Below are 21,048 nucleotides of genomic sequence, written 5' to 3'. Positions count from 1 at the left end.
CAATACTCCTTTTTGATAGCCTTGTGTTTCTAAGTCACCAATCTCACTCTCCTTCCTTTTCATACCTAACATCACACTCCATGGCATGATGAGATTGAACAAATTAATAATAAATATGGGGTTGGATCTTACATGAAACAATAATTCAAGCCAGATTTGAGCCTATCTATTATCGGCTTTGTAATAGCCTAACTTATTAAGCTAAGATTAGATCGATAATCCACAATCATTATGCTAACGATGATTAATTTAGTTGTGACCGTTACGTTTTCAAATCTAAGAGTTGAAATGACTGTTATTTGAATTTTATTGCCAATGTGGATATTATGTGTTATTACCTAACTAATAACGACATGAGCTATGTGGTAATTGAGTAATTCATAAACTATGTTAGAAAAGTTAAGTATCGATTCAGAGTTATGAGATTTGTAGAAGTTATTGATATCATTTTGTTTTTTGGGGAAGTCAGATTAAAGATTAATTAAGTAAAGATACTTCCATTAAGGTATATAATATACTTTGGAGGAATTTAGCTAAGAATAATTAAGGATTATGATGTAACTGAGGAAGGAACCCAAGTTAAAAGCCTTGGAAATTCTGGTTGAAGACTAAAGTTTTTGTATATTTAAGTATAGGTTTTCTAAGTATTAAAAGACTAGTCTTAGAAAGGAAGTAGCTGCACAAGCAATGATGGAAAAAACTTGCATAGCGGGTTTACTCTTTAAGTATTTGGAGCAGGTATTGCTTCATTTTGTAGGGTCATGACCTAGAAAGTATTACAAGCAGAAATTAAGAAAGGTCGGGAAAGGTCCCTCAAATGTCTGGAGATTTGGCTTTGCCCTCCATTCGTGTTCCTTTCTAGAATTAGAAATATTTTGAGTGTTGTATAAAAATGTTTAAGTAAATGCTGAAAAGAGTATAAATGCTATTCACAGAAAGATACTCGATATGTTTATGTTGTTGTTATTATTTTTACTTTATTAAAAGGAAGAAGAAACTTTGTCATTAAGCGAATAACAGTGTTTGAGGAATCGATTATGTTATTACTTCAAAATAAAAATATAATTTTTAGCCACCTTACTATTTTGAAACTGGTGGAACTTGTGTACCAGCATAAGCTGACTGTATGTTTTTTCTCTTGAACATGTCCTTGTAGGGGCAGAATCAGCTGTTTTGCAGGAATAAACTAAAGATCAAAGATTAGCTTAGTCTGGAATGTTGGTGTTGTGTATCGTCATTGTGTTGTGTTTATTGTATAAAATGGATTATGTTATGTAACTTATATTTTGAACTCGAATATCTAAATACTTAGACTATGATGTAATAATTAAATAATTAAGTTGTTTTCATAAATATGCTTGGATACTTCCAGATTTCCTAACCTCCCAAGGGTAGGGTACTTTGGAAATCTGTATTAACATCATCTCTAATTAGCAGCTTAACTCTTTAATTAATTATAGTTAAACCTGATTAAACTGCTATTAAGGGAGGGTTGTTAACTTAGTGTTAGAGCAAACGTTTTAAGAACTTTATAATTAAGTATTTTGGATTTCAAAAATAAGGAATAACGATATATATATTTATAAGAATTTTATTAAAAAATTAAATGTGATGATGTGAATGTGTGCTTATGTGGATAAAGTATGCGTGTTACCTTATTTGAAGGAATCCGACACCTATGCCCCAATAGGTAAATGGTGGGATGATGCCATCTATCATGCAAATTGTGTGCTTCTCTCAAAACTTAGGACTTATTATGTATATATCTTTGTTCTTTGTTATTATTTTTTCGTCCACATATAAACCCTAAAAAAGAATTCCATTTTTCGTCTCGAATTCTCAACAATGGAATTTATTGAGATATTTAAGGTAAATAGCTTAGCCTTATTTGTTTCCTTGTTAAAGTCCTTAATGGACTGCATCTCTTATACTCATATTTAAGCCTTGGCTGAAAGAATAAAATCTCAAAACAAAATAAACCTGATTGCTTCTTGACACTAAGTTTACAACCCAAGAAGGACGAGAGCGCTCAATTGCAAATTATAGTGAATTCGAGGCTCCAATGGAAGTGGAGTAATTTGAATGTGGAACATGTCCTAAAGATGATGTCAACGTAGAAGACATAGTTACTTCTAGAGGCCAAGTAGAAGTGATCAAACAACAATTTATGGAGCGCAAAGAAGGCGAAGAAGCAATTAGGTTTAATTTGTGTTGAGATTTTATTCCCTTAGCCACGGCTTATATATGGGTGCAAGAAATGCAGTGCATCAAGGAGTTCAACAATGAAACAAAGAAGGCTAAGGTAGAGTTTCCTAAAATATTTCAATATCGCTCCAAGGCCGCTATCAATTTTTAGTTGAAGTGGTTAAAAGGTCTTCTCATCAGCTTGGGTATGCACTACCCCCCCAAGATATCTAACTCATTTGTGACAGTCAGTCTGCTTTACACATAGCCAAAAATCCTGTATTTCATGATCGTACCAAACATATTGAGGTAAACTTTCATTTTGTTCATGATGCCAGGCCATAACTAATGGACTCATTGCTTCATCTTACATTCCTACTACGGACCACCTTGCTGACATCTTCACTAAACTCTTGGGAACCTATAGTTTAACTCTCTTCTAAGCAAGTTGGGCATTGATAATCCCCGTGCTCTAACTTAAGGGGGGTACCAATGTATTTTAGGAAACTCTAACTTAGCCTTAATTATTTCCTTGTTAAATTTCTTAATGGACTGCATCTTTTGTACTCATATATAAGCCTCGGCTGAAAGAATAAAATCTCAACACAAATTAAACCTAGTTACTTATTAACATAATTGCTCCAATATTTGCATTTTCAAGTCAACACATCAATTTCATTGATTTCTCTCTTCAAATATTCAAACAAATCAATCAATTTGAGTGGAACTCATGTTGTGGCTAGAGGGCAAATTTCGTTGTGTTAAAGAGTTTTGGCTTTAAAAGTCCTTTTTGTTATTTGTGACTTGAAATCTTGTGAAAATGACATAAGACTGAGTTTTTTGAATCCACATATCTCTACATATATAAATGGATTTTGTAATACTCCGTATTTTTAATACTAATTTCGTACTAATTAAGAAAATATAAAAAAATTAATAAAGTGGTATTTTAATCTATTTACAAATTTATAGGAATAAATTATTGTTAGTATGAATTTGTTAGGAATTTTCGGAGTTTTAAAAGAATAAACTAATCTTCACTTGACCTACGGTGACTATCTTTTGAAGGGAGTATAAAAAGAAAAGGAAGGGAATTTCAGAAAACCCTAAACCCTCTTCTTCTCCCTCTCCCAGCCGACCTTCCCTTTCACTCTCTCTCCTTAGCCGATTTTTCATATCTCTCCTTCTCTCTCTTTCGAATTTTCTTCTCTCTCTCTCAGATCTCTCTCTCTCTCGGATTCTCTCAAACTCTCGCCTCCTCCCTCTCGTCGCCGGTGTTGGTATTCTGACGAAGGAGTTTTGTTCGAGGGTTTTGGTGCGAAAGGTGTGCGGGTGTACCGAGGTTTTGTTCGAGTTTGGTGCGAAGAGTGTTCGTGGTTCGAGTGCGTGAAGGGTCGGGGTCGTGCGAGTGTAGCCGCGCGACAAAGCTGAGGGTGTGCGAGTGCTGGGCGGTGTTCGAGCGGTGCGGAAAAGCCGAAGGTGTCGTGCGAAACCGTGTTGCGAAGAGTGGTTGTGGGTCGTGTGCGTGTGTTGTTGTGCGAGCGAGCGAAGGGTGCGTCGCTGCTGTGCGCGCCAGCGAACCAAAGAGGGCCTCGAGTGGGGCTGTGTGGCGAGCGAAGGCCACCGGAGTTCCGTCGCCGGAATTTTGTGCCGGCGAAAGTCAGTGGTATAATTTTGTACCTAACTTAGTATGTCAGTTTATTAATTATTCTTATATTTACTGTTTTCGTAGTTAAGAAAGGTTTGTAATTAATAATTATAATTAGAGTGTTTAGTAATTTATTAGATTGTTAACTATTAAGTTATTGTTCTGTTTAAGTAAAATTCTGGTTAGGTTTGTAATTGGAATAAGTGAAAGTAGGAAAAGTGTGTCTATTATTAGTTACAATTATTATCGTTTCATGGTGACTTATTTATGGAACTTACCTTTTGGACTATTGACTTACTTTTGGACATGGAACTTACCTTTTGGACATATGACTTACTCTTGGACATATGACTTACTCTTGGACATATGACTTACTTTGGACATATGACTTGACTTTTGGACATAAGACAGGCTGGACTTATGACATTTTGGATGGGTAAAACAGTGGACTAATGTTACTAATTAACTTAGTTACTCACTAACTCTGACTTCTAAAAGACGTTAAATTCACTAGATTAGAATTATAACGAAAGTTCTGGAATAAGGTTTTAACTATTGCGTAATTCGAATCGTTAGATCGTTATGGTCTTAGACGTAGTAGTTGTTAGTGTTATCAAGGACGTAACACTAAAGCTTTGTTTTAACGATTTAGGTCCCAATTTCATAAGCGGCTCGTTCTATTAAGTAGCGAAAATTCTCCGCTACAAGGTACGTACGCGTACCAGTTTACTTTCAAAGCTTAGTATCATGTTTAGGTTGCAGTTCATGTTATTGGAACCTAGTACCATGATAGGGAACATTTGATTGTGATTGTTTGTTAGACGTTATAACGTGAAATCATATGATGCATTGAAATATGTTGCATTGAAATGCGAAGTTCTATCGTAGTGTAACATCAGCATTATTAATCTGATCTATAGAGTAACAAGAGTGTTACTAGGGTAAGATTGAGTTTGGTAATTAAGAGAGTATGTAAATGACTCCTTAAAGTTATAAAAGAATGATTGGTAATAAAAGAAGATCATGGCGATACTTGTAGTTGGATTCCCTACAAGTATAGAACAATGGGGGGAGTGTGGACTTGTCCTACACTCCTACGCAGGCCTACTGTGACGACAGTAGTGTCCTTATATTTTGATAACTCAAGTAGGCGGAAGGTTCCGTTCGATCTTGGGGGTATGCATACTAAGGTGATGGGTGTGAGACGGAACAAAACCGTATTTGCATTTCATCTAATAGACCAAGTTGTCTATTAAGGATTCAGTAGCCCGTATGATTCTAGTAAGATGACGGTGCCCGTTCGATGCCAAATAATGAAAGATTAAAGGATGTGAGATAACGTAGGTTCATATAGCAGTTGTAATGTATGCATCATTTATGTTCATATAGTTTCATTGGTTCATTACGTACTCAGCATAGCTGACTCTGTGTGTTATTATGTGTTTGTTGTCCTGTGATGAACTATTGATACTTCAATGGGGAGCAGACTAGGTGAGCTGGTGCTGCTGCATGATATCAAGCATAAGGGGGCTAGACTGTAGTTTGAAGTAACTTTTGGTTTGATTATTACTAAATTTTATAGAACATTGTTACATGGTTTGAGTTTGAATAAAGAGGGGTCATCTATGATTCCCGAGTTGTATTTACATTTTCTATTCCGCTGCAATTTGGTTTTGAGACAATGAATTTGAGTTACCGTATTTCTAATTATGCCTTGCGTTCCATCGCGGCGGTAACACTCCCAAAGTCGATGCGACGTAGCATTAGACGTGTATGGATTTTGGGGGTGTTACAGATTTAATGTGATTCAAATTGGAGGTAATATCTTGTTCAAAGAGCTTTTCAACTACAGGTCATATTTCCGTTGTGAAATAAACATTAGTAGAGAAATGCAAATAGTGTATTTGCGTCGCACTTTAGAGAACGTGTGACGCACACATGACAGCAGATGGGTGGTGCACTAGTAAGAAATGACGATTTGCGTCATTTGCATCGAACGGGGTTGAGAACACGACGTAGATGACGAACATGATTTGCACCAGACACAAATATAGTGCGACGCACATGGTTGGATCCAATGATTTGCGTCGCATGCTTTGGGGGATGCGACGCAAATCGATTTCGTCTAATAGGTCATGACATAAACAAAAAAACTAAAAATCTGCATCGCATGGGATATGTGTGCCATGCAGATATGCCCGCGATATAAAAGCCCACTTTTACTTCCCGTTTTGCCTCAGCCATTTTCCATCTCTAACCTAATCTCTCTCCATTCTCTCAAACCCATTCGCCTTCATCTTCAACTCAACTAAACTCTCATCTCTCCTCTCTCTCAACTTTCATATCCCATCTCTCTCAACTCTCATCAACAAGAAGACCAACAACCGAAGATTTCTCAGCAATTTTTTGGTGACACAAAGGAGAAGGAGACACCGTGCAACGAAATTGAGGAGCAATTTTCCAGTGAGAAATGATTTTCAAAAAAATCATACGAGTTTTTTCCATTCTCGGTCTCCCTTCTTTCTTCTCTCATTCTCTCTCCTCCAAATCCGATAATTCTTTTCGTTTTTTTTTTCCCATTTTCCAAGATCTGATTTCTCTAAAATCGCCAATGTCGACAAGAAGAATGAAGAACACATCGAAATCTCTCTCGTCGGTGAAGATTGAAGGAGTTAACGGCGTGGACATGTCTTTTTAGGGTTCTTCATGTCTTAGATCTGATTTTTATTTCTGGGTTCAATTTTTTCATTTTGTTTTATTCTATTTTGAATCTGGGTTATTTTTGTATTTCGTATATTGTATTTCGTTTTTTCCTGTGTTATTTGTGGTAGATCTGATTTTTTTTTCTAGGTTAAATTTTTTCATTTCGTTTTATTAGTATTTCGTTTCTGGGTTTTTCGGTGTTTCGTTTAATTGTATTTCGTTTTTTTGTGTTAGATCTACTTCTATTTCAAAGCTTATTCGTTCTTGTGTATTTCGTTTTTTGTAGTTCGTTCATCTGAATGCCATATTTGCAAACTATTTGGTGTAAACCGTAGGCTATGGTTGGGAATTAGGATGAGGATATTTATTTTTTATAATGAAAAATCGAACATTTGCGTCACATGTAATACTTCATCCGACGCAGAAGACATCATTTGCATCGCATGTGGCACCATGTGCGACGCAAATTAGTCTTGCTTGGGATTTCTAGGCTGATGCGGGGGAGTTGGATGTGAAGGGAGGTGATGTGTGTCGCATGTTGACAAGGATCCGACACAAATGGCCAATCATCTGCGTCGTTTCCTTGTCTGACGCAGATCCGTATCACTAACTTGCGTCGAGACTTGTGCCGTTAGACCTATGTCCGACGCAAATGGTGTTCCTAGGTCCGACGCAAATTAACAATTATGTACTAGTGAAAAAAGTTATACTTGTTTTACGAAGCAATGTCGAACAGGAATTTCCCTCGATCGGGTTCGGCGGCATCCGCCCGATCGGGCACCCTTAGCAAAGTACAATCGGACTTACAACGCTCGATCGGGTCCAAGACATCAACTAGTTTTCGTTTGATGACCGCCTGATCGGTTGTATGTTGCCCAGTATGTTGCCCAACTTGATCTGACAACGGGATTTTGACATGGGATGCACGATTTCAATCTGGATTTTGTGAGGAGTATATTCTAAGGTTTATTAGGTTTCTTTATGTTATAAAAGGACTCTCTTGGTGTTCATTACACACAGAACTTTTATCCTATAGTATTCTTAGGACTCTTTGCAATTGTTCTCTCTTTTTTTCTCCATCATAATGAAAAAACTCACGATTCCCCCACCTGCGGACGTAGGTCTATTTTGACTGAACCATGTAAATCCTTGTGTTCTTTTTGTTTATCTTCTTTATTGTTTTTCTCATCCTTATTATTTCATTGACTTGTTCCGCATTAATCAAACTACAACACCCGATTTCCTAACAATTTTCATTTGAGGTTTTTCACTTTGTATACCAAGCTTTGTTCGCTATTATATCTTTCTTTGACCTCTTTATTATATACTTTCCCCTAAATATCAAATGAGGAAAGGTCCAAGAACAATCGCCTCACCCCATGATCAGAAATCATGAAAAATTAGGGGATTCACTATTTTGCACAAACTTCAATTGGTTCAAACCGAATGTCATATATCAATATATGTAGAATTTTTAGAGGAGAAAGAAGAAAAACTTGAGAGAATTAAAAAGACTACATTTTTATATATTTTTCATGTACATAAATAACTAAACAAAACAGCTTATAAATAAGCATGTAAAACACAACTAATAACATGGCCACTACTTAACCCACTACTTTTATCCCACTAAATAGACCATTATGTAGACCACTAACTAATTATTAGCAACTAGTCCTAACTATTAGGAAAACTATTTGATTAATTTTGGAGCATAATCCAACACACCCCCTTGCTTCAAAATTTCTAAGACCCAACATTAAACATTGTGTCACAATCTTGCTTGTTCGTAATTCTTCTCGTATGAATCATGATCGACTTTCAATTTTTTCTTAACCTTCATGCTGGAGCATTTCTCTTCGTTAACATATAAGCACTTCTCTTCATAATGTAATGCACTTCTCATTACCATCTTCGAATTTCTTGATGCACTTCTCATCAACCTTCAATGAATGAATGGAGCACTTCTCTCCATAAACTCTCGTCGACGAAGTTTTGCAAATTTGACCACATCCTGCACTACTAAAATTCCGAAAACTGTCTCTGCTTTGAGTACGACTTCCACACACTCGTAAAGATTACCCGATCTTAAACTCAACAATTTTTTATGCCCTCTTTTTCACTGGATTAAAATCCATTTTCATGGGTTAAAAGGGAACCCAACAACACATCACACCCAACCATTACTTTCATGGTTAAACACAAAAAATTTCACTTAAACAAAAAATTGCTCACAAACAATGAAATCAAGCTGCATTGCTTGTTTCTTTTTACTCAATTTTTTTAATACTCTCTTTCTCCCTCTATCTCTTTCTCCTTTTTTTTTTTTTGCTTCATCTCTTTTCCTTTTCCGGATCTAACCTGGAGCTCTGATACCATGTAGAATTTTTAGAGGAGAAAAAAGAAAAACTTGAGAGAATTAAAAAGACTATATTTTTATATATTTTCCATGTACATAAATAACTAAACAAAACAGCATTTAAATAAGCATGTAAAACACTACTAATAACATGCCAACTACTTAACCCACTACTTTTATCCCACTAAATATACCATTATGTAGACCCAGGGGCGGATCCAGCGTGGGTTCAGTGGGTTCAACTGAACCCACGAGGATCCGCGAAAAAATTTGGCTAAAGAGCTGAGAAAACAGGAAAAATTATAATGTTTATAAGAAGAAGACATAAACTTAGCATATACTTTATCGTGGTTCAGCGGTAATGCCGCGTGAAATTTCTATCCTCTTGTCGTCAGTCACGGTTCGAATCTGGTGAGGATGTTTTGTTGTCTTTTTTCTCCATTTTCACTATCCTCCTTTTATTGTCTTTTATAATTACCGTTTACTATGTTTCTTTGTCATCTTTTTCTATTTTTTTTTCTCCTTTCCTTTAGTTTTCTATGACTACAGCTTAGGTGATAAGTAGGTATTGATTTAGAATCCCATTATTTCAAATTCTCTTTTTCAAACAATCAATTATTTTTACCTTTAGTAATATTACTCACTAAAAATTTAACATAGGTAATTGGCTTTATCTACAATTTTTATAAAATCATATAAAGTAAAATAAGGTTTATTTCATCTAAGAAGTACAAAAGTATGAAAAAGAAACGGAGGGAATACAAGCATTTAATTAGTCAATTATTATGATGTAATTAAGAACAAAAATTATGCTAAGTATAATTGTTAAATGTTCCCCATTTTTCTATACAAATTGTAACTCAAGATAGTAAAATTTAGAGTTTGTCGTGTCTTGTTCTTGTCAAACAGATTACATAAACACGTAAAACCCTTTGATCAATATCCGAACCTAACGTGTTTTATAAAATTGTCATGTCGTGTCAATCCACTTATTTAATCGTTTTATTGTATTCATGTCAGCTACATTACATAATAATCGCGTAAAACCGTCTGACCCAAATTCGCTAATTTCTTGTCATGTTTGTTTTTTACAACACTGATAAAATGTGTAAATAAATTGGAATGACAATTAAATGTATTCTTACGTTCGAACAGTTTCGAACCCACGTGACTCAATTCCTGGATACGCCACTGTGTAGACCACTAACTAATTATTAGCAACTAGTACTAACTATTAAGAAAACTATTTTACTAATTTTGGAGCATAATCCAACAATATATCAAATAAAAATCAAACTTTATATGTATACAGAACAAGAAAAAAAAAAGGCATAGATAGAAGGACAGAACTACAATTTATTTTTCGACCTGCGCCCAATCCCAGCCTAAAACAGAGAGATTCATCATAATAGGAGCACAACTTTTGTTGTTGATGTTCTAGCTAGTAGTAATACTAGTTCAGTATAAATGTTATGTAAATTTCCGGGACATCCATTTGCTGAGCTCAAACTTTTGATGTCTTTTCTTAATGTAATCCTCTGCGTCGCCATCAACGTCCTCTTCCACATCTTTACTGCCGTAATTCTGGTGCCGCTGCAGCATTGCTGCGTTCGTACGCTCAACATTCTTCTGCTGCTTCATCTTGTTCAATGGCGAAAACACATGAGAGAAATAGATGCGGTATTCATCTAATAAACTCTCTGTGCGAACTACCTTTCTGGAACTTTTTGTAGATGACATTGTTTTCGCAAGTTATCACTTTTGGTACGGTGAGTGTATGAGTTTTGTGAGTGATGAATAAACAATTTCCGTCGCAGAACATAATATATATACATGCATATAACGCACGCTAACTAATCATTATATATTCCTATTAGCTGTCAACCTTTTTATTTCACAGTAAATCCAAACGTTATATTCCATCTTCCACTATCTCTAATTTTTTGTCCACTTATCAATGGTCACGAACTCACTATTTGGATTTCAGCCAAGTGATATGCCTTTTCAATAAAAAGGATTTTTCGTATCATGTGCCTATAATAATTAGGAAGATTCTGCACCAATAGATTTATTTCAGCAAATGACTAAAATGCACTTTCTGTAACCTTAACATAGCCAAAAAAAAAACCACTAGAAATTTAAAGCAAGCAATTAAAAGTTGTTCCGAGTTATAACCAAGAAAAATTGGAAAAACTTATTTTAATAATCTAATCTTTCAGCCGTTCACTTAGGTAATTAAAAGTTGTTTTAAGTTAAAACCAAACAAATAAATAGATAATTTGCTTATTGTTTTAACCTACAATGCTGTCATTTCAAAATTTTCTAACATAAAAAAAATTGAAAAATATAGCAACATGAGTAGTGTCTACGTCTCAACACATTAAACAAATTTTTGATCATTCGAAGCTGATTTTTAAAACCTAGGTATAACTCAACCACAGACCATCAGGTGTCAAAAATTTAAAATGGGTCTAAGTAGAGTTATCAAAAATTGACACGACATGACAACACGACACTAACCGGGTATGAAAAAAAGGGTCAATGTCAAGTTTTTTTCTATAAACGGTTCAACACGTGTTTTACCGTTGATAAGTGAGTCGAGTTAGCATATTTTTAACCAGAAACTGACACGACTTTACACGTTTAACATAAACATATAGAAATATTTAACATTTGAGCACCATCCAAGATATAAGTTGGAAAAAAGATTAATGAACTCCTTAAATTAAATCTTTCTAATATAGCATAACAATTTATTTCATAAATGAACATGGATATATATAGTATATATATTGGATATAATAAATTTATTGCTTAAATTTTTGAAGGATTTTTTAAAAAATAGTTACATGGGTTGACACTGGTAACCAATTAATTGAACATGTGGGGTTAGTGTCAAAATGCTTTAACACAATAAATAAATGACATAAACATGGAATAGACATGACACTGCATATTTAACAGCTCTACTCATAGGTCATACTCCATCTGTTTCTTTTTGTACAAGGTTTTACGCAATGTCGCTTTCAAATTAAACTTCTTAGAAGGTATTATTTGACTCCTTTAATATAAAATGAGGCTTAGTGAAAAATAAAAGAGTATTCTGATAAATGAAATTGAATTGTAATGCTTTAGAGTATCAATATAGTTTGGTGGATTGTTGGGGAACTAGCCATACAAACATGAGCAGCTTTAGAAAGCGTTGGTATTTCCACAAAGTGACTCCAGAAAATGTCAAAATAATATGCTCGTATAGTGACGGTAAAAAGAGGTAGTATTATATTTCGGCTCTGAAAATAGTGACGCTTTTTTTGTGCGTCGAGAATATAAACAATGATGCTTTTGGGTGTCGATAAATGACTAGAAAAGCGTAGACAAATGTCGTGTTTTCTTGTAGTGTTTTCGAGGTCACCTTTTTGTTTGACAGACAACTATATCTTTTATTATCTCATATGTATTGACAACTTTTCCCTTGCTAGATGTTAGTAAATATCTATAGATGTTTATCATTCCTCTACTTTTTGATGGACCAATTACTCCAAATAAGTAAATTTTAAATAATATAACGACTAAAAGGAAACTACCATTTCAAAAAAAAAATTAGCAATTAAAAGACACACAGGTAGTGGCGCCATTTAGGGAGGCATTTTAGGTGCCTGGAGTGATAAGTTGCTAAAACTTTTAGGTGCTAAAACGAATTAGGTGTGTTTGGCAACTATCTAAAATAAAATTTCAGTACCTAAAATGACTGATATTGACAAGGTAAAAACTATAACGTTTGAAAATTAGGTACTTAAAATCAAGTACCTAAAATCTTAGATAATCTTTACAAACTAAAAAGAAGCGAGGGAAGGGAGGTATAATTTAAGAAAAAAACCATGTGCTCCTCCTCTTACTTATTAGACCATGCGAAAAAGGTAAACGACCTCCCACATCAAAGATGTTATAATCCCTAACACATTGCCTGAAGTTTGTCACTTCCTCGATGGTTATTAAAGATCCAATTCGACCCTTCAAATTAAGGACATTATTTAAATATACCATCACAATCCAAGCACCTTGAATTCTTCTACTAATATTCACAAAACTCCTCCATAAACTCTGTTTGTCCTGAAGACCATTAAACCCGTAAACAACAGTAATATCAAAACATTTCCCAATAGCTAGGTTTATGTTAAAATTTACAATGAATAAAATGTGTAGAAGATTCACATATATTAATACCAAACATGCTAGTAAGCCAAATCAACCAAATTCTGCCACCTCTATGATATTGGATATTAGTAACTATAGAATGTCCAGCAGAGACTCTAGGGAAGAATTCATAGAAGTTGCAACCCTTCACCCTAGTTTCAAGTAACCCAAATAATCCTAAATTATATTTAGTCAAGAAATTCTTTACCTCAATATGCTTCAGACCTCTAATATTCCATATGCCAATACTATCCATGAGGCAAGATTACTACATCACTTCCCTTTCTATCCTTCACCACATCTTGTACCTCTGCTTGGAAACTTGTGGAAGCTTCTACAACTTCATTAGAGTCTTTAGATACATCTCCTTCTTGATTCTTGCTCCTTAGCTCATATCTGATTAGTTTTTTCCGACTCTGTACTCTATGTGTTGTTATCAGTCACATTCATACCATTCCATTGCACACCCTACTGCACCATTGATTGTGTTATAGGCTTTGGAGCTTGAAATTAGAGGATTAGCTCTAGGTTTAGCCACCCATATTTGCCTAGGCTTAACCATCGCTAGAGCCAGTTCATACTGCTTTCTCCTATAATCCTTCAATGTATGGCCAATACCTCCACAATCCCCACAATAGATAGGCTTACATTCATAGCTAACCTTTTGAGTCATAGTGATCCCCTTCTCATTCACAAACTAAATTTATTCTAGAAATCGTTGCTCCAAATTGACCTCCACTAACACTCTAGCATACTCAATGATATCCTTATTTGCAGTTGCTCTGTCAGTACGAATTGGCTTGCCAAGTAGGCTAGCAATTTTATTCAGAGCCACTTGTCCCCAATATTTCAATGATAAGCCTGGTAATCTTATCCAAGTTGGCACCACCTTAAGAGTCTCAGCCAAGAGATCCAAATCAGTGTGCCAACTTTATTTTCAAAATCACAGGTTGTTTTTATCAAACATAATAGGTCTAGCATCCTGAGCTTTTTGCTTTCCTTCCATAGTTCGAAATCTAACCACAAAAACTCCATTATTACTCATAACAATTCTCTCAACACCATACTTTCCCCAAATTCTTCGAATAAATCCATTAACAATCATATATGTAGGCTTTATACCTAACACATAGCAAACAATTGATGAATCCCAAAAATAAATCTCCTTATTGACATCCTCCTCTAGAATGACAACCTCAGTAGTTACGTCCTTCGTGATTGCACCATTATTGATCTGAGTCAAATTTATTCCCTCCTCGCTTATACTAGCAAAACAAATTTTGCCTCCAGTATACGTTATTGTCAGCATTACATTAGTGGAAAAAATCCATCTAATGCGGTGAAAATCGGGTTTACTGATGCGATTTTGTCCCCATCAGGTGGGCTCGCAGCAATATTGAGGAATTGATAGTGATTTTAAACAAGTTATAAAAACCTATTCTTGCAAGTGTACAAGACTTAGTAGTAAGTGATAAATAATAGGGTATTATATCCACAGGGAACAATTGAGTAATATTAAATATAATGTCTACTAATTTTATCCTAAATAGTGATATAATGATTTGATTTTGAACTAATTAAAGTTAACTAAAATTTAAAGTAAACTAAATAAACTTGACAATAACAAAATTTAATTGGGAAACAGACAATAATGTGAAATCTAGGACAGTCGAATCCACTACTAATAATAAGACTAATAGTTTAATTTGAATGAGAATTAATTGGTTTATCAAGCTCCCTAAACTACAAGTCGGGAATACTTAAAATGAAATAGTGTTCTGATTGATTAGGTGACATAATAACCTATCTAACCAAAGCATAAATTATTCAACTTTTCAATCACAAATCATGAAATACCACTGCATAACATCACCCTTTGAACTACAAGAACAAAGTGTGTAAATCTAATAACAATATAAACTAGAGGTGATCATGGGCCGGGCCGCGGCAAAAAAATTTTGCCCATTGGCCGGGCCTAAATTCGGGCCGAATTTTTGTGTCCAAAGCCCGCTATTTCGGGCCGGGCTTAGCGGGCTTTTGCGGGCCAAAACGGGCCGGGCCAAAAAATAGACTAAAAAGTCGTTTTTAGCTTGCCCAAAGCCCGCCCAAAAAAAAAAAAAAAATGACCGGGCCGGGCCCGGCCCGCGGGCCGAAAAATTCTGCCTAAAACCCGGCCCAAAAACGGGCCGGGCCAAAATGATCACCTCTAATATAAACTAATAAATCATTCTACAAGAACCATTACCAATCTATATTGCAAACAATGATAAACCCAATAATAATCTTAAGAGTTATGCAATCATAAACCATAGTTTAATTCTCAAACAAAACTAAACAATCAATTCATATTAATAGGGTTTCATCTAAGCCCTAGAATTGGGAAATTAGCTACTCAAAATTAGAGAAAACATCACCCAAACATGAAAGATAATGACTGGAATTCTGCTTGAGGCTTCGAACCCCGTGATGTAATGTTGTCGCCGTCCTCTGCTTCGTCTCCTTCCTCGTCCAATTGTTCTCCCCTTCGTGCCTCCTATTATTGTCGTTCTGTGGGTCTTAATTAAAGCCCATCTTCCCTTCCTTTGTCAACCTCCTTCTGCTGCGTATGGATCCAAGCAAAAAGGGTTTTCTTTTTCTTCTTTTTCCTTTGATGTATGTGTGATATTACTTGGCACCATTGGGCTTTAGCCCACTAATTCCTCTCCTTCCTCTTGTGTTGCTTGGGTTTTGATTCAAGGAAAGCCACATCTCCTTTACTTTTTGCTGCATGATATAATCAAATTAGCTTAACTCATAAAATTGCTAAGGCTAATATTCATTTCTTTGACTTTAAAATTATAATGTACCTGCTAACGTTTGATAAATTATTGCTAGTATAAAATATGATATAGGTCAAATTAATAAATAATCATTAAACACAATTACTTCGATAACCTATTAAAACGATTAAAACCCACAACTTATAAATACTAATAGAGAGCTAGTAAGTGGGACTAAAGAGGTTATAATATATAATAATTAACACTTATCAACTCCCCCACACTTTAACTTTGCTAGTCCTCGAGCAAAGAAAATATTGAACCAATATCCAATATCACTCAAGACCAACTTGGGTCATATCACTGCACCATCTCTCAGGGAAAAAACCAAAGTAATGAGAGTTTAACAATAGGCTAAAACAATTTTGTTTTAAAAGAATTTAAAAGTTAGCCATAAAAACATTTGTGTTGTGTTAGCAAGCTATGAACGCTACTAACTTTTATTCTCAAGCAACCTTTATAATAAAATTAGTTTGATCTCATAAGTAATCTAGGTGCTCATGTGCAAGTGTATTGACGTTCGAATACGAGGTACTTTGGTTAGACTTGATTATTGTTTCAGTTGGTTCCCACATACTTTTCCGTACAAGAAGCACTTAGTACCCGTACATGGATCGTCTGTTTCATATGACATTGCACTTGCCACCCAATGATCTCAAAGGAGTACTCGATACTTTGTTGTTTGCTTTGCTCTTTAGGTTTTTATATGCTTTTTTTTTCAGTTTCCTTTTTGGAAATACAATATTTTTTTTTCACTCTTTTTTTTATAGTGGTTCACATTCTCACAATTTTGATAATTTGGATTACTAATCCCTTGTTTTTCTGAACCATGATTATTCCCTCTATTTTTTTAACAAAGTCAAGTAAATCTCCAGTAACCAAGAGCAGTGAAAGATCACCAAGATAAGTATAGGTATTAATTAGGTACATTAAGGTATAAAAGTCCTTCCTCCATACTCCGCATCTTAGCCAATGAAGAAAGTGTGCTAGATTACCAATAAGAATGATCATTATTAAGGTACATTGATAGGTTGCAAGAGTTAAAGCCATCACATTCAAAGCTTAAAAAAAAAAATTATGTAATAAAACGGAATTTGAGTAAAACGTTATTACATTAGAGCCTATTATCAATTATTCTCATTAACAAGCTGCTCATCTATGAGATGAAAATGAACGGTGTATAATATACCCTCAAATAGACACGTAATAACATATATAAACTTAAAAGTTTTCCCTTAAAATTTATGAAAAATTTGGGCAACACCTCCCCATAAATAGGACAACCCAGCAATTATATGCCATAAAATAAACCTGTAAGGCTGTAAAGCACTAATATTCTTCCCACAAAGCAGCTAGCCAGTGAACCAACACCAAACAACAGCAACATACACCAAACAATAAAAAAAATTGCACCGAAATCTCCTCTCCCCCACACTTAGTTCCTGCATTGCCCACAATGTAAGAAGAAAGTAAAAGAAAGCATCAAAATAAAAATGATGGAGCTACACAATCTGGCGGATTTGCTGGAGAAGTATAACATGATACCTAGTCGGAGAAGTTGTAACAATAGTACTAGACGCTGGACAGAAAGACGACAAACAGCAGCCAGAATGAAGAATGAAACAGGCAGTAGCAGGAGTACAATTGATATGGGTGCGACATTGCATTTCTCGAAGTTCGTGTAGAATACATGCTTCTGCATTAATGGCCCTGTTGTGTGCACAATAAAATCAACTGTAGTAACTTATTCATAGCATATAGATAAAGATAACAAAAACAATATATTAAACCCCAAAAGAAAACAGAATAAAAATGAACAATGGCAAACAGTTAACCAGGATGAAGAAAGGCATACACTAGACTAAGTAAGAAAATGGAAATGGAGATAGAGCATCAACCACTCTAATCGAATTTAGTAAGTTAAATCATACCCCATCAAAGATCGAAGAAGCTTGTCATAAGATTGATCATAGAACTCAGAAAATCATATGTAAGCATAAGAGAGTGTACAAAGAGCTAAGAAATATATGACCCTTAATAGATTATTAAAGTTATAACGACAAATATTGGAGAAAGTAGTGAACTTGCATTGGTGGTCTAACTGATATAACTTATAGCTAGACATTAGGGAGACTATAACCTTGAAGATCATCTAGAGTTACCTCAATATTGTTCTTTGCTTCTTTGAAAACTTCAGTTGGTTTAACCAATCTCGTGATTTAGACAATAACCATCACACATTTGTGGGTAATTAGGTCCTATAATGCAGAATTTTGGGTGATTACAAGGGGAACTAAGCCTAACAGTATGAGGACAAGAGTGTGACACTATAGAATCATGAACTATTATATTGTTATTAAGTGAGTTAAAATCAGCTTGCTCTGATGCACCTATTGAGTATTGATTCAGTAGTTTCCTCTAAATCAATGCAAGATCTAAGCACTTCTAGGGGTGACTCTTCTAATTCCTTAAGGCGTTTTTTTTCATCACCCATAAGAGAAGTTGTTTCCCTATAATGAGGTGAAATATTATCATTATGCTGAAAATTATCTAAACTCATAAGTAAAGTATAAAAAATCTTAGTGACATTCTCTTTATTATCTCCGAAATTGATTCACCTTTCTTGCTCAATTGGTAACTTAAGCTCAATATCATCCACATCGGAAATCATGTTTACCCCAAAATCATCTAACTTGACTGAACTACAATCCTGCTCAATATAAAACGGTGGTGCAAAATCATAACACTCCTCATTATTTTCCTCAAAAAAAACTTCATCATGGGTTGGGAATGTTTGAGGAGAAAATTGCTCTTGTTTTTCTAATTCTTCCACATAATATGGTGAATATGGGGGATAAGGCGCACTAACTATTTCATTAGAATCTCGCAAAGAGATCCTTCCATTATTTACACCCTCTAAGCCAATATTTATCTCCTCTACTTTCTTAGAAAGATCTTTAATAGTAGAGAAGATAATCCCAAGATCATGATTGGAACTCGAAACTTGAACATCAGGTTGGTATGAAGGTAAATTATTTGCATGAGGTTCATTGAAAGGAAAACTCATAGAGGGTGGTCGAGCTGGTAAAGGTCGATCATATAAATTAAAATGCATAGTCGACTCCCAATCATAAGTTTCTTGTATAAACCACTCAAAGAGACTCCAAGCCTCATCTACGGTTTGAGACATAAAGGCCCCATCAAACATTACCTCCATAATGCATCTAGACTCATCATTAACGCCCTCATAAATTGTTTGGCATACTTCCCATTTTTCTAAATGATGGTTTATGAATCGAGTAAGAAAATCTTTAAGTCTCTCAATGTACCTCCAAAACACTTCTCCCTCAAATTGAAATAATTGAACTCTAGCTATAAACTAAAAATAGCTAAATTAAGAAATAAAAAAAAAAACCTAATAACACTTTAAGACTTAGTATAAAACCCTATTCTTGCAAGTGTACAAGACTTAGTAGTTAGTGAAAAATAATAGGGTAGTGAAAAATATAATGTCTACTAACTTTATCCTAAATAGTGATATAATGATTTGATTTTGAACTAATTATTGTTAACTAAAATTTAAAGTAAACTAAATAACTTGAAAATAACAAAATTAAATTGGGAAAAAGACAATAATGTGAAATCTAGGATAGTCGAATCCACCACTAATAATAAGACTAATAGTTTCATTTGAATGAGAATTAATTGGTTTATCAAGCTCTCTAAACTACAAGCAGGGAATAATTTAAATAAAATAGTGTTGTGATTGATTAGCTGACTTAACCTATCTAAACAAAGCACAAATTATTCAACTTTTCAATCACAAATCATGAAATACCATAGCATAATATCACCATTTGAACTACCAGAACAAAGTGTGTAAATCTAATAATAATACAAACTAATAAATCATTCTACAAGAACAATTACCAATCTATATTGCAAACAATGATAAACCCAATAATAATCTTAAGAGTTATGCAATCATAAACCATAGATTAATTCTCAAACAAAACTAAACAATCAATTCATATTAATAGGGTTTCATATAAGCCCTAGAATTGGGAAATTAGCTACTCAAAATTAGAGAAAACATCACCCAAACATGAAAGATAATGACTGGAATTCTGCTTGAGGCTTCGAACCCCGTGATGTACTGTTGCCGCCGTCCTCTGCTTCGTCTCCTTCCTTGTCCAATTGTTCTCCCCTTCGTGCCTCCTATTATTGTCGTTCTGTGGGTCTTAATTAAAGCCCATCTTCCCTTCCTTTCTCAACCTCCTTCTGCTGCGTATGGATCCAAGCAAAAAGGGTTTTCTTTTTCTTCTTTTTTCCTTTGATGTATGTGTGATATTACTTGGCACCATTGGGCTTTAGCCCACTAATTCCTCTCCTTCCTCTTGTGTTGCTTGGGTTTTGATTCAAGGAAAGCCACATCTCCTTTACTTTTTGCTGCATGATATAATCAAATTAGCTTAACTCATAAAATTGCTAAGGCTAATATTCATTTCTTTGACTTTAAAATTATAATGTACCTGCTAACGTTTGAAAAATAATTATTGCTAGTATAAAATATGATATAGGTCAAATTAATAAATAATCATTAAACACAATTACTTCGATAGCCTATTAAAACGATTAAAACCCACAACTTATAAATACTAATAGAGAGCTAGTAAGTGGGACTAAAGAGGTTAAAATATATAATAATTAACACTTATCAACTCCCCCACACTTTAACTTTGCTAGTCCTCGAGCAAAGAAAATATTGAACCAATATCCAATATCACTCAAGACCAACTTGGGTCGTATCACTACACCATCTCTCAGGGAAAAAAAACCTAAGTAATGAGAGTTTAACAATAGGCTAAAACAATTTTGTTTTAAAAGAATTTAAAAGTTAGCCATAAAAACATTTGTGTTGTGTTAGCAAGCTATGAACGCTACTGACTTTTATTCTCAAGCAACCTTTATAATAAAATTAGTGTGATCTCATAAGTAATCTAGGTGCTCATGTGCAAGTGTGTTGACGTTCGAATACGAGGTACTTTGGTTAGACTTGATTATTGTTTCAGTTGGTTCCCACATACTTGTCCGTACAAGAAACACTTAGTACCCGTACATGGATCGTCTGTTTCATATGA

General features: G+C 34.6%; 1 long non-coding RNA gene across 1 annotated transcript; it reads right to left on the bottom strand.

Moving 5' to 3' along the window:
• Window positions 1-15,379: 15,379 nt before the first annotated feature.
• LOC125498367 (uncharacterized) lies at window positions 15,380-20,385 on the bottom strand. Its single transcript, XR_007275331.2, has 2 exons — window positions 17,453-20,385; window positions 15,380-17,349 (listed from the first exon to the last, which is right to left on the bottom strand). It is a non-coding gene; the product is annotated as an uncharacterized LOC125498367 (long non-coding RNA).
• Window positions 20,386-21,048: the final 663 nt, after the last annotated feature.

Source organism: Beta vulgaris, chromosome 6, assembly GCF_026745355.1.
Source record: "Beta vulgaris subsp. vulgaris cultivar EL10 chromosome 6, EL10.2, whole genome shotgun sequence".
In the NCBI taxonomy this organism is placed as follows: Eukaryota; Viridiplantae; Streptophyta; class Magnoliopsida; order Caryophyllales; family Amaranthaceae; genus Beta; species Beta vulgaris.
Note: the sequence above shows the minus strand (reverse complement) of the source record. Positions and strands in the feature narration are given on the sequence as shown.